At 37.7% G+C, this 11,512-nt stretch overlaps 1 long non-coding RNA gene across 1 annotated transcript in view; it reads right to left on the reverse strand.

The window, feature by feature from the left end:
* LOC120534090 overlaps nucleotides 1–11,217 on the reverse strand; it is a 234,278-nt gene extending 223,061 nt beyond the window's left edge. Inside the window, exon 1 of the long non-coding RNA XR_005634681.1 lies at nucleotides 10,718–11,217. This is a non-coding gene — a long non-coding RNA (uncharacterized LOC120534090). The remainder of the gene's footprint in view (nucleotides 1–10,717) is intronic.
* Nucleotides 11,218–11,512: the final 295 nt, after the last annotated feature.

Genomic DNA, 11,512 nt, shown 5'->3' on the forward strand with positions numbered 1-11,512 from the left:
GCAAATACGGTCCATCGGCGGGTGGATTCCCGGAGACTCGTTATAAATTTGATTAACTTAAATACGCAATACAGTGGACCCTTGACTTACGAACTTAATTCTTTCGCGAAGGCTAACCCATAATGTGTTCCGAACCTCCCACTACAACACTTACTTAACCTTTTTATAATAAAAAAGGGTTGTATAATGTGCATAATTTACCAAAACACCAATAATTTTTCTAATGTGCTAACCAAAAAGTTATAAAAAGTGCCTAGCCTACCAGAAGTATGCTAGATTAAGCTAGGAGCATGGCGGTGCGCATGGTCGCAGCAGCTCAGGGCTCTCCTTTTCAGTGCACTTTTTTGTACTTTTTTTTTCCTTGTTTGTGCACGATCGGTTCGGTGAACACCCGTCAGAACCTTATAGACATCGGTGTCCAGAGCCAGACATCTGTTTCGAGTGTTTTTCATCACACGCACAACATCCCAGACAACATAGCGAGACCAGCGGGCTCTCCGTGGATTGTTGTCGGGTCTAGAAGATGACACAGACGGAGGAGGGAAAGAAAGCGGAAGCGGGGCCGCAGATCCGGCGTTATGCTAAGGCTAAAAAAACAACCATACAAGCCCTATACAGAACTTTTTTTCTGCACTGAAGGAGCTGCTTTTAATCTCATTGTAGATGTGTATAGTGACAATAAAAGGCATTCTATTCTAGAAACACAATTTCATACTGTACTCACCATTTAATTTGACATCTTTGGGCTGCAAGAAGGGAGGAGGAGGAGAATGAAACGGAAGGTGGTTATTGTTTAAAAGGAGCCTCCTTATGCAAATCTTTTCTTTGTAAACTTGTCGAGATGGTGGATTTCGACATGCTGTACATATTAGCGAGATCGCTCACATGAACAGCAGTCTCATATTTCCACACAATTTCCATCTTCGTTTTGATTGTGATCGCTTTCTTTACCTTCTCTTCCTTCCTTAGCAATTATGTGTCTTGCTCGCATGGTCTTAATGAATTATATATATATATATAGGTAAATCACTGCAATGACCGAATTTACATCCACAAACACATGTATCTGGGCTCCGACTGACGCTACTAACACGCTCGGTTGTTTGTTTACAATCGCGCAAGTGGATACACGTGACCGCCACCGGGTCGTAACGCAAGATGTTGATCGTATATCAAAACAAAAATTTTTATTTTAAACTTCCCGATAATTTATTATAAATTTTATTAATAAAATCAACAACTAAAACACTTTTTTGAATAAATTCTTTATTTAATTTAAAGTACCGGCATGCAAAGTTACTTCATCTGAAAGATGGCTCCGTGGTTTCATCATTATTTACTTCCGTATTCATCGGCAAAACCGGCACTGCGCTGGAAATCTTGAATCTGAAATGATACTCGTTGTATAAACCGACCCCCAAACTCCAAGCCAAAAATCTAGGACGAAATTCTCGGCTTATATAACGGGATCTACGGTATACATGTTCATATTCTGCATTGGCAGTCAACACCTATTTTAAAGCAAAAATAAAAGTCATTAAACTATGGTAACATTTTCAGTGGCAACTCTAAGGACTCAGGCGCCCTGAGCAAAAAACTTTCGGGCACTCTAACTTACCCTCCACAGAGTCCCAACATGTTAAATTTTATTTCCATTACTTACTTACTAAGTCTAAATTAATAGAGAATTTTATAAACACAAATCCTTTATTTTAATCTTGTGTAAAAAGATTATATAAATAAAACACTATAAAGAATAAATGCAAAATCAGCATAGAAAATAGAAAGACAATAAAAAATATAATAAAAGTAAATTTTAAAAATTGAAATAAAGTTGTCTAAACAAGGTAAGTCGATCCAATTTTTGCTTCCAAACTGTAAATTCTCTTCATGTTTTACAAAAGCAGCTATGAATGCCTTTAGCATTACTAAAAAGGTAATGTTCATCACAAACACTTTCTCAATGGAGATTAGAAACCCTAACTTAAGGGGGTTTCTGACTGTGTTATTGTAGTGTGTCAATGCTATGCTTCAAGGATTTGTCAGTGCAATGAGCACCTATGTAAACAGATGCCCTTGGGCGATCCCCTCCAGGTTTGGGACACCAAGCAATTGCCTACCTTGCTGTCCTGTCACAGCACCTCTGGCAGTTTTACGCAGACTGTTCAACTATCAACTAGCCTGATCCTGAACGGTACGATCTGTTCATTCATTTAGTAGTTGGTCATCCAAAACCAAAATGTTCAACTGTGCAATAATTCATTTCATTTATTTCAGAGTAAATTTTGAAATGTTTTTTATTGTTTGGCCTTCTAGAATGTTCACATACTTGGTAATTAAGATATATAAAATGGTTTGCATTATGATCCACTTGGGCAAAAAACAAAATAACTGCAATGGGAAAAACAAATTGTTTCCACCCATCACAAATAAAAACTGCTTAAGAACTGTAACTTAATGTAAGCTACAAAAAGTATTTTTTATTCCTTAAATGAAAAACATCTAAATAAATATTAACATCTACTATCAATATCCAAAAACTATGAAAAATAAGTTCATCCAGAGGACAACTGCATTTTGTACAATATAAAATTGTCATTCTAAAACTTTACAACATAATATTGAAAATCTAATTGGGAATAATCTGCTCAATTCTGGTTGTTGCACTGAAAATATGAAATCAGGACGCATCAGTAAAAGCACATAAAATCAAAGTCACACAACAAAAAATGAGAAAAGAACTGTTCCCCTGGGGACCAGCAGGACTGCTAGCTTCAACACAGATCTGAAAGACAGAAGCACTCCAGCCAGGAAAAATGTTGATTGTATTAGAGAGATAAAGAATTTATAGACTTTAATTACCATGAGATATAAGAGATGCATGTTAAGACAGGTAACACAAAGCTGATTTTGTATCTCTGACCAGTGTGTGTATGAAAGTGTGATTCTTTGAAACTAAACCACATCTTGAAAGGAAAAGCAAAGCTGTGCAGCTACAGTGGAGAAAAAAGTGTAGGAATTCAATTAATGGACACTTACAAAACAACTAATCCCTTGTATGTTAAAATATTGTTAGCTTCAAGTTTTGTGCAATGTGATGACATTCCTGCTGCTTTTGAAGAGCTTGTGAATACTTTTAAACACATATGTCACAAAAGGAAATAGGAAATGTAATTTTGCATTGGTATATTTATGTCTTAAAGGTAGTGTCTTTTTGTTTTCTCCTCTTTGTGATTGTGCAAGAGTATTTGGCTACTGATATTGGAAGGTGTGTATCTCCACGCTAGACAGAAAACATATGATGTCCACTTGAAAATCTGTAACACTAGTCAGGAAACACATGACATCCATGCTCAAAATCGTGATCTTCCATGATATGCATGCTTAGACTACAGTTAAGATTAGGGTTGTGGGGTTATTAGCTGACTCAAATAATGTAACAAAAAAGTAACAAAAATGAGCTTGCATGGAGGACACGTTTCCTGTCTAGCATTGAGCTCCACAGCTTACGTCTGCAGCCAGACCCTTCTCAATTTGTAATAAGTGAGTCTACCCCTTTAAAAATATTGCACATGCAAAAGGAAACAGGAAAAATGTTTTATGTCAGTAGATTCGCTTCTTAAAGGTAATATCTTTGCGTATAGACTTGTACTTGAATTATATGTAATAAGTGAGCCTACTCCTTTAAAGATATGTAAAGATATTGTCCAGAGTGCTGTACAATTTGAAGCAGGGAGACAAAGAAAAATATACAGTATCTAGTACCTAAACTATTTGATAGGCAAAACATTAAAAAGAAATTACACTGATAAAGAGGTGTGCCTTGGTGCACAATAATCTTTAATACATATTTTACTTGTTAAAAACATATTTCTGTCTCAAAGTAAATACAAATACATTATGCAGTACCTACCAAAGCCATCTGATTTTTTTGTTTATTATAACCCAACATGGGTTTTAGACCATACCATAAAACACATTCCAGTCTCAAAATATATACAAATAAATTGTGGAGTATCTACCAAACCATTTGAATTTTTAAATATAAACTGATATGGATTTTTGTCCATAACAACCCACTCCTACATCAAAATCAAGGTATGCTCAACCCTAATAGGAACTAGCAACAGTAAATACCAACACATGGCTGGGTGTCACTTTAAGTCTTGATTGATTGCACAGCACAGGTACCCTTTTATTTACATGTTAGTGGTCCATGTTCATTTGTGTTGTGTATAGTATTTCTACTCACGTTAAAAATGATTTGCTATGCTGCATACATACTTAATGTATAATATTAAAAAAATCTATCCATAAAGTAAAACACCCCAAGGGGGGTTACTGACTGTACTCTTTTGTCATATCACTCAAACTCACAGTACAGTACAGCAGTGTGTCCTACTTTGAAGTGGCTACAGGAATTAAATATATTTAGTCTTGAACACAGAGGGTTGCATTAAGACCTAATCCATTTAGAAGTATCATGGCCAATGCTAATTGTTGTGTTTTTAAATCTTTAATTATTTTATCAGTGTGTTATGCTTCTGTCCTGCAAATGACCATGCAGCTGTAACTGTGAAAACAAGATTTTTTGCCTTTTTTTTTATTGTAATATTTCACAAAATTTCAAGTAAGAAGTACACAATGGCAATCTGTTTCAAGAAAGAAGTACGCAATGGCAATCTGTTTTACCCGCCCAAGCAAAGTGAATGTCAGTTTATTACCTTTCAAGAGAGATGTGGACTGTGACGTTGTTTGTTACTGCTACACTGTCCCTGATACCATTTAATTTGCAGACTCAAATCTAGGACACACACACACATATAAACAATGCACTCTGTGATATTTTTGTTTTCGTTGAAGTTTTAGAGATGGACTTGGACGTTGCTGACTCTAAAGAGGTAGTCTAACATTAACATTGAATTAGAAAGTGATCTGTCACCCGATTCCGAGCCTGAATCAGAGTGTGCAACACAGAAGAAGCCTGGGTGTGAGTCCTGTGCAGAGACATTCTGAGTCAAGTCCACGCTACCAAGCCTCCATCGGTTTGCATGAGAAAAAAGGAGATGTGAAGCACCATGCATCACACCATCATCACTGACAAAGACAGATAAAAGAAACCAAACACATCTGATAGACTACAATCACACAAAGTTAATGTATGTAGCTCGCTATTCACTGTAGTTCTTATTTTAACGGCTCACTTTAGAAAGTAACAAACACACAACAGTCACATTTATATATTTTGTCAATTTTACAGTTAGGTGTGGATGTGCTTTACCAGGTGGTGAGGCTCTACGCAGTTTTGCAACCTGCTACTCTTGCAATCAATGTTCATATTTTGCATTCACAATGTACGAGTAAAAAAGAAAGCAGTTTATTATGGACTTTAGTATGACAGGGTTGCAAAAACCACAACAGTGAGGACAGCTGCAATGTCAAACAAGAAACCCACTCATGTCACAGCAAATAATGGTACCATCTCGCTCCCTGCCAGGTTGGAACATGTAGTCATAATAAAATGAAGAAGAACATTACCGCTTTGCGTGCAGGAGCTGTTCAAAGAAATTGGAAAGAATTCCTGTTGACTGGTGAGGTGTCTGTAATCACCTGACCATTTACAAATGTTTATATTAAAATAAACAATTAACATATGTGAGTATGGTTATACATTTTTAAATCTTCAGACAGAAAAAAGATTTGACTTCATTCATGTGCCCAAACAATTAAAATGTTATTTTGTTTTTTACAAATAAATAGTAAAACGGTTTTATACCAAGCATTAGCATGATCTGAGAAGCTTTTTTTAGGTAAAAGCTATGTTAACATTTTTATTATAAGCTGTATGAAAACAGAAAGCTATGTGCGAAGAAATTTCTTTTTATTTAGTAGCATTTTATTTCTTAATGTTAGGCAGTCTACTGTTCTTAAGAGTAAATCAGTGTGGATGCTCTATCAGGATGCTAAGCTGATGGGACATTAGTGAGAACAGAAGAATTCAGTAGTCACTTGTTGCAGGACTTGATGGTTTTAGTACTGAAAAAATGTGTGGTGGTTTTGTGTTAAAGAAAAATGCTTAAAATGTTCTTCATTCTTAGGTTCCTAAAAATTCATATCAAGCTCTCCACTCACATTTTTTAAGTGAATAGATATCCAGACAGCGTTTAGGCATACTTTTGATGAGACAGTGGAACAAGTTTTCCAACAGGCTGTTTGGTTTTGCTGAATATGTCCACCCAATTATTTTTTTTTTTTAATTTTGTACACAGAAGACTCCACAGAGAGCATTTTTTAAAATAATTACAGCTTATACGACACAGGTTTAGTTTACGGAATTCTACCTCGATAGAATTAAAACTTATCCTAACACTGCATCAGTACTACTACTCAGTAATTTTCTGAAAATGGGTACCTGTTCCTTAAGTGCACATTTAGTGATATAGGGGCCTCAGTGAAAGATGAGTCCCCATGTATAACTTTAATGCCTGCTGTTCTCTCTTCCCCCTTCTATATTCCTCACCTGTAAAAGTTCTGGGGTTGAGCTTAGGCTGGCTTCTTTTCAAGAGCTGGGTGCTGGAAATAGTAAAACTGGATGCCAGAGATTAGGTATTTCTCTTGAATAAAGGCAAAAAATTGTAAATAGAAATTACAAGGTAGTCGTACTACACATACCACTTGCAACACAGATGAAGTATTTTTAAAGTGCTCCTCCGCAGAACCACATTTGGTGGCAGTGAAAATCCTTAAGCGCTTAAGTTAAGCGATCCTTATTCCTCATTGCATTATACTGTATGCACTGTACTTCCAGATGAGCATTCATTGGTTGTCAGCTGCATGCACTGAAGTTAATTTCTCAGAAGCACTCACTCACATCCCAGTATGAAATTTACAGTCTTCATGTAGAAACTAAAACTCTGGTAATTCATTGTAACTTTCATTTAAAATGTTCCACCTAATGTTTAAAATAAGAAAAAAACTGACAAGACTGAAACTTCTATAAGCAAGACTGCACTGCTGAAACGAATGCAAAAAGGACACTTCATTTTAAAAAAAAGTTTAGGGGTCAGACTTTATTTTGGGTTGTTGTCATCACTTGTAGTCTGAGTTTCTTTTTCTCTTTCTTCAGCATACTCCAGCTTTTCCTCCAAAGCACATGCATGTTACATGAAACTGTAACTTTAGAAATAGATGTTTGACCCAACATGTGTGAGAGAGAGTTGATGTTTTTGTGAGTATAACAAGAGATTTACTACCACCTATCCTGAGTTATGCTATATTAACAAACTATAGCAATTTTATGTCTCACCTCCCCAGTTAATTGTATTCATGTAAATTTCCAGTTGGTTCTGTGAAACATAAAGTTGGTACTTATTCATTACTCAGAATATCATTTTTTTGGGGAAAATAAAAAACAAACTAAATGGTTTGAACATGTACTAAATTGCTACAAATACAATTTGACTACAAAAAAATAATTTCTGCTAGACCTAGTTTTTATTTTTGATGTTACATTATTAAATGAGGAAAAAGATCATTGACACAATTTAGGTAGCACAGTTTTCTCTGAATTGCCACAGTCATTTATTTGACATTTCCCAATAAGAAACTCTTATTTCCCATGTGCTCCGAGGCACAGGAATGCAGCAAACGATCTTGCTTTATGTCCAAGGCCGGCTTCACCCCCATGTCCTGTACTGGATTAACCATGTTTCAAATGGAAGAACACGATTTCACTTCATGGTGTATAACATAATTTGTTAATCATTAAAACAAACGTCCTAAACAGTAAAAAAATTGGCAGATGAGTATCATTTTACCACTGTTCATGCTTCCACCTTCATCTTGTTCTATCACACTGGCTACCTTTTGTTTTCAAAAAAATGTACCCTTTAGGTAAAGCCGATGTGGCATGACACAACTTCTAGTTGTTAGTATGTGAGACTTGCCAACTGCTGTTGCTAATATTGTCCCTGGACCATGTCAATTTAAATGCCTGAAAAACACTGGGCATGTTGCATTTAGCAGTCACGTGCTGACCTTCCAGCACATCCGTGCTCATCCTTTTTTGAGAAATCCAATACTGCCTGTTGGAGCTGGTGCTGAACAAATGATTAACAGGTACAGAGAGCTTAGTCACAATCTCGACCCCTTTGTTGCTTTTCCATTCTGTCATGGTACATGAAACATGAGACATCAGACGAGTTTCTCCTCCATTTTTGAGGTCCACAGCATAAGCGCTCCTTATTCCTCATTGCATTATACTGTATGCACTGTACTTCCTGATGAGCATTCATTGGTTGTCAGCTGTCATGCACACTGGACCCGCCCCTATGACTAAGGACAAAATCAAACCTGCTTGATTTTGTCAAAGCAAGTTGCAGACTTGATGGGAGTGATCCACTGCGTACATCAGACTACATAACTGCTTCATGGGAGTGTGCAGCCATCTGCCTCTGACTCACTAAGATTACGTAAATGAAGAGTATGACTGAAAATTGCTGGAAAAGTCGTCAAATGTGATATGGCCTTAAGACTGCAATCATCTTTTTAAATCCACCCGTCCACCCCCCCCAACTGTCAGAGTTACTTAAATAAACAGATATTATTGACAGCCCCCACAAGACAACACCATTAAGCAAAGAACACAACTGCTGGATAATATTAAGGTCATGTGGAACTGTTCGCAATTCATACTGAATTCAACACTGTGGCAACTCTGTTGTATTATTTGGGAGAATTAATGTGTTTTTATTTCTATTTATTGTTTTTTTTATTTCAATTCATTTTTACTTTCATTCAAAAAAAGAAAATGTGATTATATTTTAGGCTGTGAACATTTTCTGATGGGGCCTTTATTAGTCCCTAACTGATTTCCTAGTATATTCTGATGTGAAATATATTAAATGATGGAATGTGTACAATACTATTGCATTGCGCCTTTTTTAAAGTCACCTAATTTACAAGAATGTAATGTTCTAAATGGTGTTTACAGTTGTTACCTTATGGGAATGTCCCTGCACGGCATGTGGTTTTTTTTTATAAAACTGGATATATTCATATATTCTTAATTCTCAGGTTACTCATGTGGGAAAGTCATAGCAGCAAAAGTTAACCAGGATCTGCACATTACGCTGGGCACAGAAAAACTCACGAGCGATTAAATTGGGAAAGCAAGGCAGTGAGCATGCTCAGTACTGTTTGGGCCCGTGGATGCACGTTACACGACACAAACTAGCTATGATACCACAGTACTCGAGTCTGCATTTTCAAAAAAGTCTTCTGACTTGCACAGCAGTAGAGGGTACCTCAAAAATGTCATTATTATAATCGCAAAATGTAAGGCTATAATTTTCGGCATAGATGCCTAACGTTACCTACAGTGAATCACAACGAAGAAGCGCTGACACCTTCGTGAAAGATTTCACCGCAGGGCAGACTTAAATAAGACAGCACTCCTGCCCCTATCCTCGCGCCGTGCTACTGCAGCTACCCGGCGCGTCCCCGTGTGAGACTCTCGCGCATTCGAATGGGACCGCGCCATCAACAAGCGCGCCCCCGCGCATGGTCAGGTGTTCTTGTTTTTATTACCTTTCAAGAGAGACGTGGACTGTGACGTCGTTTGTTATTGCCACACTGTCCCTGATACAATTTAATTCGCAGACTCAAATCTAGGACACACACACATATAAACAATGCACTCTGTTATATTTTTGTTTTCGCTGAACTTATTGCTTTGAATGTCTTCTAATTAAATATACAACCGCTTTTTAAAAAGTGTTGCGCTGTTGGCGCAGCTTGCGTAGAAACGAATACAGCAAGTGTGAGCAAAATATGCTTCCTAAATCTTGGTGTAAACGTTTGATGCGCATGAAAAAATAACACGCTTCGATGTCAGTCTACGATAAAACTTTCTAGGTTATTTGTCAGCAACATTATGAAAAACATGTCACAGTGTAAATACTGAGCTTCAAAGAAATCAAAATAAAACAAGTATCTGTTATTCGGCCCCTACGGATATGTAGTGACTTTAATAAGTGGTAGTGTTTGGTGGTGGAGTGGTTTGAATGCACAATTCTGTACATCGCGATTCGTAAGATGGGTCATGATTCGTTTTTTATTAATATACGACTTGTCCCGTAATAATCCATTTATGTTTCGCTAGCTGTACACGAATTCGCCGAGGTGCCGCGGCTTGTCTGTGAAACTACAGCGGAACGTCAGAGGCATAAGCGCCGGTGAAGCAAACGCATCGCCACTGTTCATTTATATATTGATATTTTTATACAAATGGAAAAGCACAAGTGACCGCTGCCCACTTTGATTCACCGCAGAAATGACCACTGTATGCGCCTATTAGGTGTAAACAGATCATCAGCACCCCCTGTGTTTACCTCAACTTTGAATTTTATCTGCGCAACATTAGCTGGAATGCGGACATTGAAAAAAAAACATTTGAGTGTCAGAGCCATGTGGCAACGAACCAAAAAACTCTTAACTGAAGATATTTTATTGCGTTTTGCTTTATTCATTACACACACAAATACAGAGAATCACAATCACTGATCAAGCGACATAAAACACAAGCATGTGAAGGATGAAAGCTCATCGGTGGAAATTTTGCATCATCATTTTTGAAAAGTACTAATCTGACAGCAAGCTGGGCTGCTGACTGCCAGAATAACGCCGCTATTAGAAGGCTATAAATAATACGACTTACGTTTCCCCGTTTTCCTCAAGCACTCTTCTTTGCCACCAAGAAATACAAATGTAGTTCTCAAAGCGTTTTACTCCCGTGTAAAAAATATTTAAAAGGCAGAGCAGCTAAAAGCAGGTGCAATCCCGGGATGCCGAAGACACCGCCAACCAGGGTAGCCTCCGTAGGATGCGGTTAAACGTGGGTTGTTGCCGCTCTTAGTGTTCCTCTCGGTTGGGTCTCCCCATCGTCAAAGCGTGCGGGATGTTAGCAGTATACTGCGTAGTTTCTCAGTGTTTCTGTAACCCAGGACACACTTCGCTCTTTTTTTCCTCTCCTTGCTGTTTCATTATATCACGGCCATCATGTGACACGCAGAGGCCTCTCGCTATGGAAACTTAAAGGGCCTTTCCACGTGACTTTAGCTGCAGCACAACAGCAGCAGCAGCCGAGCAGGCGTCGCCGCACATAACGCGGTTCGAATCGAAGTCGGGCGAAAGGCTGTGCCTAGTGGCGCCTGTACAACAAATGAATGCCCACGTACACCTCCGCGGGTACGCATGCCATTCTAAGGCGGAGCTGTCATCTCACTGGAATAAAATCTGCTAACGTTCACGTTACATCCGCGTTGGTTTGTTACGTAAGTTTAGTTACATGTCTTTTTAATTACTTACCAGCACTGGTAAAAAAACTGACAGTACTGTGCAATGGCTTGAAGTTCATCGTTTTGGAAAAAAAAAGAAAAAAGATTGTCGGAGTGGCGCAGCAGGTGGCATCTCCCCTTTGTAGTCTTATTTCCATTATTATTACACATATTTA

Source organism: Polypterus senegalus, chromosome 8 (assembly GCF_016835505.1).
Source record: "Polypterus senegalus isolate Bchr_013 chromosome 8, ASM1683550v1, whole genome shotgun sequence".
Classification (NCBI taxonomy): domain Eukaryota; kingdom Metazoa; phylum Chordata; class Cladistia; order Polypteriformes; family Polypteridae; genus Polypterus; species Polypterus senegalus.